Genomic DNA, 18523 nt, shown 5'->3' with positions numbered 1-18523 from the left:
AAGGATTATTACTTACGTGGAGAAAAACTGCAGCAGGCGACGGTGCAGAGGGACCTCGGGGTCCTTGTGCATGAGTCGCAAAAACCCAGCTTGCAGGTGCAGCAGGTGGTCAGGAAGGCGAATGGGATGCTGGCCTTCATCGCGAGGGGGATTGAATATAAAAGTAGGGAGGTCTTGCTGCAGCTGTATAGGGCATTGGTGAGGCCGCAGCTGGAGTACTGTGTGCAGTTTTGGGCGCCGTACTTACGCAAGGATATTTTGGCCTTGGAGGGAGTGCAGAGGAGGTTTACTAGGCTGATGCCGGAGTTGAGGGGGTTGAGCTATGAGGAGAGGCTGAATAAATTAGGCTTGTACTTGTTAGAGTTTAGAAGAATGAGGGGAGATCTCATTGAGACGTATAAGATGATGAATGGGATGGATAGGATAGAGGTGGAGAGACTCTTCCCGCTCAGAAAGGATAGCAGGACTAGAGGGCACAGCCTCAAGATAAAGGGGGGGCGGTTTAGAACAGAGTTGAGGAGGAACTTCTTCACTCAAAGGGTGGTGAATCTCTGGAATTCTCTGCCCGTTGAAGTGGTGGAGGCTGCCTCGCTAAATATTTTTAAGACGCGGGTTGATGGGTTTTTGATAAGCGAGGGGATTAAGGGTTATGGGGAGAGGGCGGGAAAGTGGAACTGAGCCACGACAGATCAGCCATGATCTTATTGAATGGCGGGGCCGGCTCGAAGGGCCAGATGGCCTACTCCTGCTCCTATTTCTTATGTTCTTATGTTCTTATGTAAATGTCAGTTCCAAACTTTAAATAAAACTGCTCTCCAGCCATTACACTGCCAAAGCAAACAGAGCATGGGACTTCCAGCCCTCAGTTCACAAAGAAGGTGATGGTGAGTGGCTGTAAAATTCAGCCAAAAGTCTCATTGATAAAGAAATAAATGACCAACTAAGGCAGGGGTTAAAGTTCATCATTGTTTCCAGTGCTTTCAGAAGAAATGAAGGAAGTTGAGAGGAAATAAATCCTGAAATAATAATCTTCGTTTTATTCGTGGAGAGGTCACAGTTTCTCTCACCACATGAACATGATAAAGGTGCGTCATTTTTTCCTCCCTTGTTCCAGTGTCTTGACAACAAAGCAGGTACAATTACAATTTTTAAAATACTTTTCGACGGGTGTATGTATGGGAAAAGTTGAGAAGGATATGGACCAAATGCAGAGAAATGGAACTAGTTCAGTTTAGGAAACCTGATCGGCATGGATGAGTTGGGCCAACGGGCCTGTTTCCGTGCTATATATCTCTATGACTCTATTACTGTATAATTGCATAATTCCTGCATTGAATAAAACATTTTTCTATCTACTATTTATCAGTGACGCTTATCTTGAAGACAAAAATCCTTAATTGAGAAGTTTAAATTGATGAGCAAATAAAAGGGCCAGTTCTCTCCCAGTGATACAGGAGAAACAGCCAATTTATAGGAAAATGAACCTAAGCACACATGACTTTCGAGCATTTCAGTTCATGGTCACAGATATGGCATCAGTAATTCTCTTTTCCCTGAATGATTGGAGAATAAGTTTCATATCCTACTATCTCAGACAACAGCGTGGTAGAAAACAGACATCCTTAACTTTTCTAGCCAAATCAGAGCTGCATTGAACATTCAGCCCGCAGCTTTAGCTTGGCAGACATGGAAAGGAAGGAACTAATCAGGACAAAGGAAAAGGTCAAGGATCCCAAATATGTGAGAAAAACTCCAAACAGGAAAATGTGATCGTGTTGAGATGCTGTAAAATCCAGAAGCCACTTAGGGATTTCAGTTTGATTGTCTTCAGCAGGAGATCAAACGATGTGGGAATTCCCCTGAATATGGGAGCACTGCACATTTTGCTGTTTCTCCTCCCACTATAATTCCGTTGAATCCTAAAATCATATTTAACAAATAAATTGTGGTCATTTAAAAACATATGTCTGCCACTTCACAGAGACTGTGGGATTAGTACAATAATCTTGTTTTCCTATTAGTGGAGTTTATTGAAAGCTACATCTTTAAGTGTCCATCATTGTGCTTAACATAGTTGATGTAACGATCGAGAGAGTGTGGCCAAAAGCCTGAACTGGTATTTTCCATGTCTGAATAGGTATCAGATTACGTATTAAAATGCTGAATTGGTCAGTGGTTTTCAAGAAATTGTGTCCTCAAATGTTTGCAACTGTTCCTGTCAACTCTCACTGTAAATTTGCAATTAGTCTGCCAGATTTATTATAAATTCAGCTGGGTTTCTTGGGCCCTACCCTAACGGTAGAGTTTCCTTTATAACCTTGTAGAACAGAGCCATTGCCCACCACTACATGGTCATTGACACAAAGGACAGGACTTAGGATTGGGAGGTTCCAAACTTCAGCTGAGAGCTTAGCACATGACTGGTACAGGTATACCTGGATTCTGCCCCTTATCTGGGCTTGCTGTATTTTTTATATTCCAGATCTTTACAGAGATAATACTAGTTTCTATGTGTGTAACAAGTTTTATTTGTAGTGCTTATTTTGGTTTAATTGACAGTCTTCTCCATGTTTCAGCCCTGGCTTTTGGCTCTTTTACAGCTTGTTTACTTTTCGCTGAGTCCACATTCAGGCTTAACCAATCAAGCACAGTGAGTATTAATAATGGACAGACCCACATAACCAAATATAGAAGAACTGAACTACTGAGCAGAACAGGGTCTACTTGAATGTACAGGCTAGAGTCAAGTTTTGGACCCTTGATGATGGAGTCATGGATACTTTTGGGAGCTATTTTAGGATATCCAGATTGTCCTGGGGAGGTGGAAAAACAGTCGGAAAGATGGGGGAAGGGGTGATTTTCTGATCTAAAGTAGGTATAGTGGTAGTCCCCAGGGGTCAGCACTCAGACCACTATTTTTCTTCATATATGTTAGTGACTTGGATTTGAGTGTGTGGGGCACAATTTCATTATTTGCAGAAAACCTGGCATTATTGAGAACCATGAGGATGATAATCAACTTCATGAGGACAGAGACAGGATGGGAGAATGGTGGACACATGGCAGATGAAATTCAATGCAAGGATTTTGGTAGGAAGAATGAGGAGATGCAATATAACCGAAAGCGTACAATTCTAAAGACAGAGCAGAGAGTCCTGCGGGTATATTTGTACAGCTGGTTGGGAGTGACAGGGCAGGCTGAGAAAGTGAGTAAAAGGGTTTCATAAATAAAAGCACAAAGCTTTAAAGCAAAGAAGTTACAATGAAGCTTCATAAAATCCTGGTTCAGCCTCATCGGCAGTGATATGTTCCATTCTGTGCATTTGGAAGGATTTGAAATGATTGACAAAAGAACTGAGTGGACCATGTGGAAAAAGATGTTTTCACAGAAAATGGTTAGGAACAGGAATGCATTGGCTGACAAGGTGATGGAGGGAAATTCAATTGTGATTCTCAAAATGGAATGGGATCAGCACCCGAAGGGGAGATAATTGCATGACCAAGGAGAAAGGGCAGGGGAGTGGGATGAGTTAAATTGCTGCCGTGGACTTGACAGGCTGAATGACCTCATTCTGTGCTATAATGATTCAACTAACCTACAATGGATCATTTGATGGGGGAAACAGGCCTTCCAAATAATGGTCAAATAAACCTTTGAGAAAGTGAATAAGAGACAACTTGTGTCAGGTCAACAAGGTAAAGCCTCATGAATGTCATTCTTTTTGCTGGTATTTTACATTGGTTAAATGACTAAGAGACTCTGCACACAAAGTCATTTAGATTCACCTTTGTGGTCACAACCATGAGCTGAATAATGCTAACATGCTCCCTTTTTTGCGTACATGACTCCCAAGATAAGGTCACTAGCATCACTTGTCAAGTGCTACAAATCCCTCATGTATCATTGTAGAAACATTCACTTTGCTGAATTTGATTGGGCAAGTCAGTGAAACACAGGGTGATAACAGATAAGTGGGAGGAGAGAAGTTAAGGCCATTTGGGCACCAACTACAAGGCTTATGGGTCAATATCATATTGGGTTGCATGTTATACTGTATTATCCAGTCAGCAGAAACTTCCCTGTTTGGCTCCATGTTGCAAAATTAATTGAACCGACAGCTCATAATAAAGACTGCTGCTTTTAAAGAGGAATTGTCTGCAACTATTCTACTGGTGTTGGAAGGCAACAACATAATTGGCAGCATTCTGTGTTGTAATGAGGGTGGTGCTGAATACTTCCACCTTTAGTAACTGTCAATGGAACTATTACTTCCGTAAGTGGGAGTGTTCCGGAGATTGTCTTTTTGGTCAAAACTCCATTCAAGTCTCTTCATGACCTTATTCCTCCCTATCTCTGTAAGTTCCTCCAGCCCCACAATACTCTGAAATATCTCTGCTCCTTCAATTCTGACCTGTTGAACGTTCCCAATTTTAACTATTCCTTCATATATGGCATGACTTCATGTAAATTTTCGTCTGTGACAGTGTCAGGAAGTAAGATGTGTTGATCTTCATTCAGATTTTCATTGTGGAACAGAAATATTGAGCAGATTTTCCCTAAATTTGGCAAAGGCTGATGTCGGCAGGAAGAGTGGTATTTAGCCTGCTGGAGGCGATGGCAAGTTTTCACACCATAATGTTACACACTTGACAAAAACATCTTAGGCCTCGGAGCTCACAACAGCTCCATAGCGGGCAGCCTCTGATTCTCCTGCCCCTCCATCACCTCAGCTATTAATCATGGGGAAACTCCATTTAAAGGCTGCCCCAACGCTCCCCAGCCACTTCTTCATGGTCCATGGAAACAGATGCCTGCAAAGGAAGTCTGCCCCCAGGGTCGGCACGGTAACACGGTGGTTAGCACTGCTGCCTCACAACGCCAGGGACCTGGGTTCAATTCTCGGCTTGGGTCACTGTCTGTATGGAGTATGCACATTCTCCCCGTGTCTTCATGGGTTTCCTCTGGGTGCTCTAGTTCCCTTCAACATTCTGAAAGACGTGCTGGTTAGGTGAATTGACCTGAACAGGCATTGGACTGTGGCAATTAGGGGATTTTAACTTCATTACGGTGTTAATGTAAGCTTTATTTGTGACGAATAAATAAACTTTAACTTTTTTCAGTTACCTCCCTCAACAGATTGCTAATGCATGGAGGAGAGGCCTGACACCCTGTACCTTCTCACAGGGAGAGGACCAGCAAGCGAGAACACCAGCCCAGCATGAGAGTCAGTGGCAGTGGTGGTCAGGATGAATGTCCTGCTGAGGAAGAGACTCATCCAGTGCCAGAGGAAGATGAATGATAGCCTCCATTCCTGCCAGCGTAAGACACTCATCTCATCACACTCAACTCACACAACCATCACACAGAGATCTCACTCACAGATAGCTTCAGGGACACCACCATTCATTCTCCCACACACATCTTCATCTCCCCTGTTGATCATGTCCTCATCACCTTGCTGATCCCACTCACTATTCACACATACCAGGAATCCTCAGCAGCTGCCCTGACAGGCATCCTGCTTACACTGTCTCCATCTGTTTTCATGCAAGGTAAACTGACAAATAATAAGAGGAAGGGATCCCAGATGAGTAGAGGGATGCCCAAGTTGAAAGTCCTCATGAACTTAAAAGAAAGAGCCCTCTAACTGGCTGGGGATGAAGTTGACCACTCCTGTACTGATAGGGAGTTGAGTGGCGATAAACCAAGTGAGGATCCAGAACAGTATTGTTCATCATACAAAACTGATGTGAGTCATTTCTCCCGTGTCTTTGCTCAATCACCTTCTGTAGCTGCATCTCAGTGGTCACTTCTGGTCACCACAGTGATGACCTCCTTCATTTGCTCCCTGAATGGACAAGATCCCAAACAACCCTCACCCCACACAATGCAGTGTTGGTCACTCCACATCTCTCATCTTATCTCAGGTGCAGGCATTGTCCCCAAGCTTCACTCCAAGGCCTTGCACGCAACACAAACACCTGTGAAGTTTGGCATGTATGAGCTTGCCCATTCAGCTCATGGTGCAGTCACTGATTCTGGAAGCCAGTGGACCAAAGGCTAAGTGCTGAGTGGCAATCAGTGGCACTCACACACATCATGTTGATTTAGTGAGCATAATTTGGTGAGCAGTCAGACTACAGGCATGTTAATTGAGTTGTAGCTGAATGATCTCAGTTACAATGGAATGTTCGTTGCTGACATGTCTCACTGTTAGCCTGCAGAACAACCCACCCAACAGCATTTGAGTCGATCTGTCAGTTTGTGGTATTTGGCCATCCATCCATCTACCAACGCACAAATGATTTTATCTTTGAGGCATACAGTGCCGCTTGGGATGCTCAGACATTTCTTACAATCTTCTCACAGGTCATTCAGGACCAGGACAGGAGGATGGCTAGCTACACTGAAGCAACCTTGTGCCTTTGATGTAGTTTTGTAGAGAGTACTGGTGAGGGTGAGCTTGGAGATGTGCTGCCACCTTCCAGCTGGAATATTCTATTTATTATGATTGTTCTTACACTGCCTCCCTTTATAAATCCTCATTAATTGGCAAAGCAACTGCATGGTGCACTTAAAAATCTTATGATCTCATCTGGCTTGGAAGCCAATGAATGAATCACTGTTAAATTCTGTATAATGAGGAAATTCGCTGCATAAGCTGACCTCAGCAATTACTGGTTGTAAAAAAAATACATCGATTTGTTTCCAGCAATGTTTATTGCAAATCAAAGCTCCAGTCAGGACATGATGTGAAACGTAATTGCTGAGGAAAATTTTAATTAACTGAGTGAATACTCCTTCAAATCTCAGAGAATAATACATACTAAATTTTAAAAATGTATTATTTAACTTTCTTTTGGGAGGAGACAAATCTTATAATGGAGAGTGTTGTACATTTAGATTCCAGCCATGGCTGATGTTTGAACTTAGCAGTCTTAAGTGGCTAGACCATGGCAATGTCAGAGGAGAGGAAGATCTCTTGTCAGCTCATCACAAAGAACCATTGGCAGTAGTCACAAGGCATTCCTTTGTTCTTGCTTCAGAAGAGTGATCTCCATAAGCCCCCATCTACATTTTGCACTTGGCATTGTGTGTCACTCACTAAAGGCACGCTGGACTCTGCTGTAGAATGTGCAATTCCACAGCTGCCTTAAAGTGATGGCAGATATGTAGTGCCATATTTGCTTGCTTTCACCTATTGAACAGTGCAGCCATTTGTGGCATTGGTGGTACAATGGGGCACTTATGCCATCTGCTATTTGCTCATGTAAAACTTCCTACAGTGGAACTAGGCCTAGACCAAAGTGCATTAGTACAACTTATGAGGAGGTGGTGATGGAAGCTCGGGAGTAGGGGGGAGGAAGCAGCCGGGGAGGAAGGGATACAGGGTGACACTGAAACACAACATCTGGAACACTCTCCCCCAAGAACATCTTGAGTCTAGGTGAACTGAAAATGTCAAAATAAGGACTGATTTTTTTTAAGGCAAAGGCACTCAGGTTTATGGAATCAAGATGTAGATGTTGGTGGTGGGTGTCCACAAGGTTAAGGCTGAAGTATCCTGAAACATATAAGCACACAACTTTGAAATACTGCCAACATAAGTTCATAAACACAATGTGATATTACAGTAATGGACATACCTCATATTGAAGCAAATTGCGCTATTTCCTTAAGTTGTGTGCATAGAAAATGCTTTCTGGGGAGAAGTGGCATCTCCTGATGCAGGGTACCACAAGAACAGCCTTGATAAAGGCAGCAGAAAGACTGAATGCTGTTTCTTCCCTATAACCAAGTCTTGGAAACAAGTGAAGGAGAAAGCTACCACACCACACCATGTTTAGAAATTTCTGTACAGCATATCTTAACAGTACTTTAGTGTAAACTTGTTGGAGTAGCACAGCAGTAAAATGGATAACACTGAAAACAAAATCAAAGTACTACAGATGTTGGAAATTTAATATAAAAACAGAAAATGCCAGAAAAACCTGCTGGTCTGGCAGCATCTGTGTAGCAAGAAACAGAGTATATTTCAAGTCCGTATGACTGTCCTTCAAAGCACTTTGAAAACCATTCATTGGAACTGGAGTAGGCCAATCACACATTCACTATTCGATTAGATTTTGGCTGATCTGCATCTTATCTTTATTTGTCCATCTTGATTCCATAAGCCTGAATATCCTTGCCTTAAAAAAAATCAATCCTTATTTTGACATTTTCAGTTCAACTAGAATCAAGATGTTCTTGGGGGAGTGTATTCCAGATTTCTATTTTATTTTGCGTGAAGTATTCATTGCACAAATTATTATTTGGAATAAGTTATTCTGTGTAGCTGCTCTGTTGACAATAAGATGTAGCAAATAATAACACTTGCTGTATTGTCACAGGTTCACTCAAGGGACTGGATTTTACAGTGGTGGCGGGTTTGTACACCATTTGACCGACTGACAGCTCTCTGAGGTGCAATTTTTTTCCCATATGGATGCGAAAATCTCACCTTAAACCAATGAACACCCCTCTGCGTGTTAGATCGCCGCAAGGTAAGCCACCTCAAATGACCCACCTCAAATAGGAGTCACCAGGCGATTGGGGACCCTGGTTCTCCACTAAAAGCAGCCCAAGACAACTGATAGCCACTGATATTTTTTCTTTATTCTTTCATGGGATGTAAGCATTCCTTGAAAGCAGAGTTTGTTGTCCATCTCTAAATAGCCTTGAATTGAGTGACTTGCTCAGGCTATTCAGAGGGCAATTTCAGTCAGCTTTCCTTATTCTCAACCTGTTCTATAGCAATGACATTTTGAGGGTAAGACTGTATGAGGCACATCATGTAGGATATCTAGGTTGACCTGTACTACACATGGAGCCTGCCATTTCTCCAGAAACTGCAGCTAGAGAAATTTGGTTCCATTAAGACAGGTTCAATTACACATCCTTATCTAATGCATTGGTAACAACTGTTGTGCACCTATGAGAAGTCATGAATTGCTGCAGTGGGTAAAGACAAATAGTGAAATTGTGAGGGCAACATATCGGTAAATGCTACAGATACCAATTCCCCTCTACATGACAAAACTTAACAGCTGAAGTAGACAACCGTTTAACATCTGTATTTACCTGATGTTCAGCTTCAGGTGACAAGATCATATGAAAAAGAACATCATTTATGTGTTTTTGATGCTTTAATGAACCTAGTATAAACTGGGTAACAGGTCAACCTCAGAAATACATCTGATTATGCACTGCAGGACTCTGGTCTCAGCATCCATGTGTGCATCCAAAATATATCAGTGTTACAGAAGAGCGTATCACCGCAAATTGAAATATTCTTTAATAAATTCTGGGTACTTAGGATCTTACCGAAATATTTATTATTGACAAGGATTCTTATAATGGAATGAAAAGCAGAACAATAAGGGGAAAATGATTATGATCCTAGAAAGACATTTCAAATGAAAGTAAAAATCAATGATCTAAGACTTTGCTGAGAAAGCCTTCAATAGTGGAAATCTGTTAAATTTGGGCCTGACCCTGCAACCTCCTATTAAGGGACATAAACAGGAGTAAGTGAATTACTGTAAATGTTTCCTCTGCGCCAATATCTTCCTTTTAATAAGATTTGTCGCATCCATATAATTCTACATCTAAACAGCCAGGATGGAACCTGTCTCAACTTTGTGTGTGAAAAGTATGTGATAACTCACACAGCTAGTAATCATCATTATTTGTGAAATGTTATAATTCCATTCTAATAGCTTGCAATTCTGTATAAGATATTCCATTTATAGGCTATTTTATTCTATATATACTTTCTATAAAATTATATATTATGCAGTGCAAAGGGACAAGCCACTGACTGTGCATCAACCTTATACAATCCTGTTAAAATATACTCTACAATGTACAACAAAGAACTTAATAAATGACTGCAAAGCATAAACAAGGAACAGCCTTTCACCTGTTCTTAAGATGCTTAGGCCCTCGGCATATTCCACTCAATTCAATCTGACAGAGCCCAGGGAGTATCTGGTAGTGCCTGTGCAGTGCTGGGGTAGTGCCAGTTTACTTCCTGGACAGTACTTGGCATGAGCCATTCCAGCTTGAATACTGCACACATGAGTCCTGTATAGTCTGCTAGGCAGGTGCACGCCTTTGGAGACCGGTCAGGCTTCACACCGATCTGTCATCACGCTGCTGTGGATGGATATTTTGGGCTGGACAGTGGTTAGATGGGGGGGTGATTCTGGCATAAGGTCCTGAGAATGACACATCATTTATTCCAATGAGGTTCCTGACACCTTAACGTTGGGAAACGCGGGGAAGGGACTTCCATGCTTTCGCGCCACCATAAAATGTAACTTTGCACTTCTCGCGATATTTTCTGCTCCCATCGCCAAACCCACCCGACATGAACGGGAGTGGAAAATCCTGGCCAATGGGTGCAGAAAGTGGGGGAAAATAAGAGGTGCGTGCTTACACAATCTGCAGTTTGTAAATCAGAAGAGAGTATGGGATGAGCTGCAATGGTACATGGGCAAGAGGATCAAGTATGAGAATACTGTCATTTATAGCATCTCCGCTGGCCACACCCTCGCTAATGGGCATTCCAATAATGGCCAGCAATGGAGAATAACCAGAAGGAGAATCAGGAAAAGACCGTTTCAGATCTAATTTTTTCAACTTATGCTGTTTTATTTCCTTTCAGTTTTGCATCCCAACTTGAAACCTGGTTTTCATGGAATTTTACTTGGATTCAGAGTGCACAATAAAGACTAAAGTATTTTGTTTCGCAGTTGGTGTTGTGTCATATTTTCTATCACAATTTGAAATGACCCATACATAATCACTCTCTGGGAGGAAATTTCACAATATCCTTGCCCAGATAAGGGGGATTAAATCGTCTTTATCTGGGAAAGGATATTGTGAAATTTCCTCCCAGACTGTGATTATGTTTGGGTCATTTTCAAATTGTGATAGAAAATATGACAGAGCACCAACTGCGAAACAAAATACTTTAGTCTTTAGTGTGCACTCTGAATCCAAGTAAAATTCCATGAAGGCCAGGTTTCAAGTTGGGATATAAAACTGGAAAGAAATAAAACAGCATAAGTAGAAAAAATTAGATCTGAAATGGTCCTTTCCCAATTCTCTTTCTGGCTATTCTCCATTGCATAAGTCAAAAGACAACAGAAGAAGGCATGATGAATTTAAAGCCAGCAAATGCATGTACTGTCATAGCGCATGTTACTGTAAATAACTGCATGCTTGAAAAATCAACACATCAGCGAATTATAATAAAACCAAAATACTGAGGGTGTTGGAAATCTGAAATAAAACAGAAAATCCTGAAAAACTCAACATATCTGGCAGCATCTGCAGAGACAGAAACTATGAAGGCACTCTCCGTCCATAGGGTTGGTCCTATTCTGTTGGCGTAATCAAAAATCAAACCTTTCTCCCTTTAAATATTCATAATCTGATTTACTATTATTAGTGAGTCCAGGACACAATCATCTGGCCTTCACAGCCTCACCAGTGGAAGTCTTCCCCAGTGAGGATCTCGGATGGTACCCCCCCTTACCCCAACAGGGATCTGATTAATGTCCTCGCCAGTGGGACTGGAGGCTATTGATACCCTCAGGTGGTTGGGGACAGGGGTGGGCAGTGCCAGCCAGGCACTGCCAGTCTGGTACCCTGGAACTGCCCACCGGACATCTGGGTTTTAGGAGGCCGTGATCAGGCAGGTGATCGGGGAGGGGGGAGTGGAGGTGCAATGTCCGGGGAGGTGGTGGGGAATGATAGATTTCCAGTAAACAGTGTACTCTTGTACACTGTGCACTGGGAGATTGGGACATACATGCAATAGCATTCTCTAGCAGTCTGCAGCCGGTTTCTCAGTGTGAAAAGACTTCATCCACTTCCCGTACTGGTAAGGATCATACTTTGCTTCCTTTTTTTCCCAAGTGCCATACAATTTCGTTTGGGAGCTTGCCCAAAAATGGGCATGATTCTCTCTCATTTTCACACAATTTCAGCACTTAGAATTGTTTTGGTAAGACCACCTTGCCCAGAGTCTTAATCATATTCAGTAGGAGCATGGAGTGGGAGACTGGCAGCTCCTACTCTCTTTGAAGTTTATTTAACTTCATTATAAACATTACGTTCTATAAATTACAACAAAACATAGCAGTGTAATTTCCCATATGTTCTACTTTTCTTTCAACCCTGCCTCCCATCCTCTTCCACTGATTCTCCTGTATTGCCTCATTCTGGATTTCATTTTTTTGTTCTGTGATCTTCCTTATGTTTCCCCAATCTGTCTTGTTTTTTTTTGCTGTTGGTTGCTTTTCTTTTGTTTAACTCAACGCATTCCAGTTGCCAGGATGCCAGAAAGGATTAAGCAGAGAGCTGTCAGAGCAATCAACCAGCAGGTAATGGACAGCCTCATTTACAGAGCAGCCAAGTGCATCTATTTCTGTAATACCCACAGGCAACAGAGGCACAGCGTCAGGGATTTCATCAGGATTGCTGGATTCCCCATCAGCTAACCAACGGCCACAGCAGCACCTCAGCCTTACCACTGCCTACACCTGCTATAACAATGACGACAATGCTAAACTCTATGACCGTTGGGACACGGCCTTGAATTTTCAACCATTGAAGAAGTTTGAATCCAATGATTTTTCTGTTTCCTGATTTACTGTAATTTTCATAAATAACACATCATAAGAAAATTACCCTGTGTATTTCAAAGGAAACAGCTCCTCTATTGCAAAGTAAGGATATTTTGCCCCTGGAGGGAGTGCAGAGGAGGTTTACTAGGCTGATACCGGAGTTGAGGGGGTTGAGCTATGAGGAGAGGCTGAATAAACTAGGCTTGTACTCGCTAGAGTTTAGAAGAATGAGGGGAGATCTCATTGAGACGTATAAGATGATGAATGGGATGGATAGGATAGAGGTGGAGAGACTCTTCCCGCTCAAAAAAGACAGTAGGACTAGGGGGCACAGCCTCAAGATAAAGGGGGGGCGGTTTAGAATGGAGTTGAGGAGGAACTTCTTCACTCAAAGGGTGGTGAATCTCTGGAATTCTCTGCCCGTTGAAGTGGTGGAGGCTGCCTCGCTAAATATTTTTAAGAAGCGGGTTGATGGGTTTTTGATAAGAGAGGGGATTAAGGGTTATGGGGAGAGGGCGGGAAAGTGGAACTGAGCCACAACAGATCAGCCATGATCTTATTGAATGGCGGGGCAGGCTCGAAGGGCTAGATGGCCTACTCCTGCTCCTATTTCTTATGTTCTTATGTTCTTATGTTCTTAAGTAAAGATGGTGTCAGTGCTGATAAAGCTGACATTTAAGGAGTGAGTGCAAAATTGTGATGGGACAAATGAAGTAAGAGATTTGGGGCAGAATTTAATGTTGGCAATGAGGATCTCACCCAACTGGATAATCAGCAGGTGCCCTCAGTTACCTCTGTTTGGGAAGGCCTGTTTTGTTAAGGCATTTAACAGGTCAGTGCAAGACATTCCCCAGGATTAATGATCCCGGGAAAGGAAATCCCGACACTGAGAGCTGAAAGCTAATCAGAGGCCACCGGTTCTCCCACCAGAGTCACCTTGAATGGTGGCAGCTATCAGCAATGTTGGAGGCCCTGCATCAATGCAGCACTCCAGGCTGAAGGGGAATGAAGGTGGAACTGGGGTCACAGGATGGGAATCACAGCAGAAGGAAGTGGAGAGGATCAGAAGCAAAATACAAGGCCCCCTTTCACAGTGCCGGGTTCCTTGATCAGGCTTTTGAATGAGGGATCCTCCATGAAGCTCGCAAGCAAACTTGATAAGGTTTCCTTTTCAGGTTTCCTGCTTGGAGACTCCCCTGTCTATTGCGAGTTGAAAGTGTTGGCAGGATGAGGCCATTAAGTGGTCATTAATTGCCCACGTAAGGGTCTCAATTGGTGACTGGGCAGAATCCGCCCAGTCACCAATTGAGGCCCTTATGTGGGCAATTCTTCTCACCCTATATTTACTTGGGCAGAGAGGGGAAGATCACATCTTCTCACCTGATTAAGTGTCTCCTGGCCTCAAAACTCACCTCCAGCGGTGGGTGGGTGGCATTTGAATTCTACCCAAGGCCTCTAGATGATGTAATGGGGCTGTGCAAGGCATTTGGCCGGTGTTTGAAAGTTCCTTTATAGGAATGTTGCCTTTAAGAGCGTAAACAGTATGATGGCACTCAAGGAGGTATGAGAAAGTGTACTAACAGGAATCTATCCTTGTGATGCCTTTTATTCTTCTGCACTCCTAACTAGTTCTGGGTGTGAGGAAATTGAAAGTCTAAAGTTTATTTATTACTTACAAGTAAGGCTTCCATTAACATTGCAATGAAGTTACTGTGAAATTCCACACCAGTGGCAGCTCCCTGCAGGCAATGTGACTGACATTGGTGATAGGAAGACCTAACAATGGTAAAGGGAGATGGACAGGCCTAAAGGCAGATGCAGGCAAGACTGTGTAGATGGTCAAGGGGCTCAGCAAAGCAAGGGTTAACATGGGGCGGGGGCATAGCACCACCCATAGTATGATGTACAGCGTCACATGGTAATCTGAGAGAACAGTCCAGTCCAAAGATATGCAGTTTGGATTAATTGGCCATGCTAAATTGACTCTTAGTGTCAGAGGAACTAGCTAGGGTAAATACACAAGGTTACGGGTCTAGGGCCTGGTCGGATTGTTGTTGGTGCAAGCTTGATGGGCTGAATGGCCTCCTTTGGCACTGTAGGGATTCTGTGAAACTGTGATTCTATGAAACAGTCTAGAACAGAACTCTGCAATCCACCCACCTGCATGGAACAGCTCCATGCATGACCATACCTCAGAACTGTAAATCGTTGCTGACATCCAATAAATGGTTCATGTTTAAACATTCAAGACTCAAGTTCTCCTTGAAATATCTAATGAACCCATACCAGATCAGGTAGTTAGTAAATGGAGCACTTATTTAAGGGACACATTGTATCATTTTTTTAACTTTGGAGAAAGAGGACAAAATGCCAATGTTTCAAAGTGGTCCTAAAAGTAAGTCAAGCGGAGGATCTTAGCTGATCTAATATATAAATTAAGAAATAGTATGGAGAAGTTGAACACATTTTTGGAACCTAATGATTTCCAGCCCAGCATATGAAAAGAAGTAAGTGAGCAAATTGCACAGTCAAAATTTTCCTAAGCTCTCTAAAGTGTTTGAAAACTACAAATGTCACTCCATTATGAAAGAATATGGAGGTCACTTGCAGTCCCAACCACAAGTTTCCCGAGGTCAGTTAATTCAGCACAAATCAAAGATTGAAACAGGGCTTCCTGAGTTAAGTGCAGCACTTTGATTTAACCTTTTGTATCACTGGAGGTTGTTCTCTTGGTGTTTTGGTTATTCTTCCCTCTTTATTAATGTTTGCTATTCTCTCCATGGTTTTTAAATTCTTGATTATTATAGTATGCTGTTTGCACTGTACATTTTAAAACGATCTAAAAATCAGATTCATAGACCTGTCGTCCACAGTGCAATGCAGGCCTTGATCTCTTTGCTTCTAGGAGGGGGAGGGGCTGTGGGGTGGGGGGAGGGGAGATTTCTCCCTTTGATTCTCCACCAGTAATTATAGCAGAAATGACGAAGCTCTGTAATCTCAACATTTAAGCCATGGTTTTTAAAATAAGGTATAATGCAACCAAACTTCAACAGATTGAGAGATAGAACCACAGAAAAGACTACTTTTCTGTGGGCACTACTTCTAACCCTGCACAAGCAAATAGAGTATAAGAATATGCTGTTTACAACTAATTACTAATGAATGTTTTCTAGTTAAAGTCTTGTTTTAGCAACAACATGAAATGCTGCAGCTGCTTGGTGCCTTTAAATGAGTTGGGTATTATTAGTTCATTGAATAACATAGAAAACACAAAGCTATTAGCAGTCCAATGCTCCATTCCTTTAATAAAGAGTTCAATGATATTTCTCCTGTATTTCAATGAGATTGGCAGTTTACACATCAGTTTCTTGTAATCTGTTTTAATTTGAAGAAGGCAACTGTGCACCAGTGAGAAATAGTCTGTGATAATGTACCTATCAACATTAATTATACAGGGTCACAAAGAAAAAAAGTCATTGATACAACATCTTTCACAGTCACTGGATGTCTCAGAACTTTTTTTTTGAAGATGGACTCAGTAAGCAGAAACAGATCCTGGGAGGGAGTGAAGCTCTGGTTTTTTTGGGTGGTGGCTCTCGGTAGCCTGGTTTTAGCACAGCAGTCCGAAGGCTGTTTCTGGAAATCTCCCTCATTCTCCCCTTGTTGAGAAGCAACTTGTGTTTCAGAGTGTCTTTCTCATTGACAGTCAAAATGCTTCTGCAGACAAAATGGCAGCCTGACTTCATATAGTTCCAAATCTTCAAATGACTGCTATCCCAAACTGTCGAACCATGCTCCCACATTAGGCCTCTTTTAGGGTAAATCAAATAAACCAACTCAAATTAACTCAGGGATAAAGTAAAAGGTGCAGTTCCCTAAAATGAGGGGAAACAGCCGAAGAGCACATATTAGGTAATAGGTAAGCCTGAGGGGGCATTATCTCATCTATTGTGTTTTAGCCAAGGTAATTAACCTTTTAAATATCTCAAACATTAGCTTCAGTGGTTTCCAATTCTCCCAGGTTTGAGGAGATAGGGAAGACCTGTATCCTCAGGGAAAACACAACTGCCGGAATATTACCTCCGTTCACACCAGCCGGATTTTCCCAGCTTGCTGCAGTGAACGGAGATTTGGCTAGGCTGCAAATTCTCTGACCTTGCTGAAGTGGGAGCTTGGTGTGAATGGATGATAAGATTGCGCCCAAAGATTTTCTGTTTCTGTAAGAGAAAATGCAAATTGAATTTTGAATATCTTCACATGTCTGGATTTGTCTACCTGTGGTCAGGCTTCCTGGAAACTTGACTAAATTGCAGTTGAAAAGTTAGGTGGCTAATAGCAGCCATCTTTAAAGCTTCTTGTGTGCATTTAAAAGGAAGATTAGTTTTAATTTACAAAATCTACACATTTGTGAAATGATCTATAGCTTCAACTTATGGTAAGCAAATCATTAGGCCGTTTTCTTAAATTTTTAACACAATCAGCTATCCTCAACTCCTAGCATTGCCTTTCCTGTTACTATAATCACTGTATTCCTCATTGTAACATTTTCCCTTGTCTCTCTGAGCTGTTCTAAACATGCCTTAGTCTCAATTTCATCCATTGGAATAGCACCCATCTCATCCAATGTTTGAAATCTATTTCATATCGTTATTTAATATATTGTTGCTCTGCACTTCCTGATTATTTGACTACTGTTGTATTTTCCCTTTATTTTAATCGCAACACTTTGCCACTACATCCACAACAACTATGCCTTTTAGTCCTCCATATTAAGTTGGACTACCTGCTCAGTTATCGCCTCTCCCCTTTCCAATCCTTACTTCTGTTGTTTTCGGTCTTTCGGGTACTTCTGTTGTTTTCAGGCTCAGTAATCCCTGTAAGTCTATTGAGCCTATTTGTAGATATTGTAGTGGTATCAGGATTGGATGCCAGGGTGCCAGGCTGGCACTACCCAAGGGGAAATGCTCATGCCTACCCCCGACCACCTGGGGGCATCAATAGCCTCCAGTCCCACAGGTGAGGGCATCACGTCTGGTCCCTGCTGGTGGGGGATTATATATGATCCTCGGCAGTGAAGACTTCCACTAGCGAGGCCATTATGGCAAGTGAGTCCAGACAATTTGTTCTGGGCTCACTAATAATAATAAAATTAGATCACGAATATTAAAATCAGCCTCGTGCCTTGACGGGGTGCAAGGCTGTCAGAACAAGGTCAGTAATATCGTGAAAGGTGAGAAGCTGGGCGCGAACCCAGTTTTTCATCATGCCATGTGAAGCAACTGGCATAATGAGCCAGTAAGATCACCCTCTTAATGTTTCACCTCACAAAACACTTAACCTTCTCATGCGAGACCGACTGAATTCACGACATACAAAAGAGACCAGAAACACCATGCTACCACATTTCTTGCAGGAGATGGTGAGGGGGCTGCACAGATACTTTTGGAGCAGTTATGTTTCTACTTTTAAATGCTTGTCATTTAATGAACTGACTAAACATGTGAAGCCTAAAATAACATTGAAATTTCTTGAGGTCTTGCTCCACACTGGTGGAACGTTGCATCTAAGAAAATCACAGATGTACTGCCCGTGATTTCTCTTCTGCATGTCTAAGTTGTTTTCCAATCAGAAACAATATCACAACTTTTGCATAATATCTAACTTATTATGTGGCCATGACCGTGGCCACATTTTGTGACCATGTGATGAACCATTCTCAAAAGTCTGTTCACATCAAAGATTGTCCCAACAAGATCCAAAGTCTCAATTATTGACAGAAAAGCTTTCCACCTGGAGACAATTTTGTTTTGCTTACTCCAATACTTGGCAATTTTATGAGGACAGT

This window comes from Carcharhinus amblyrhynchos, chromosome 7 (assembly GCF_965287045.1).
Source record: "Carcharhinus amblyrhynchos chromosome 7, sCarAmb.v2.hapA, whole genome shotgun sequence".
Classification (NCBI taxonomy): Eukaryota; Metazoa; Chordata; class Chondrichthyes; order Carcharhiniformes; family Carcharhinidae; genus Carcharhinus; species Carcharhinus amblyrhynchos.
The sequence above is the reverse complement of the archived record's forward strand: the minus strand, read 5'-3'. Positions refer to the sequence as shown.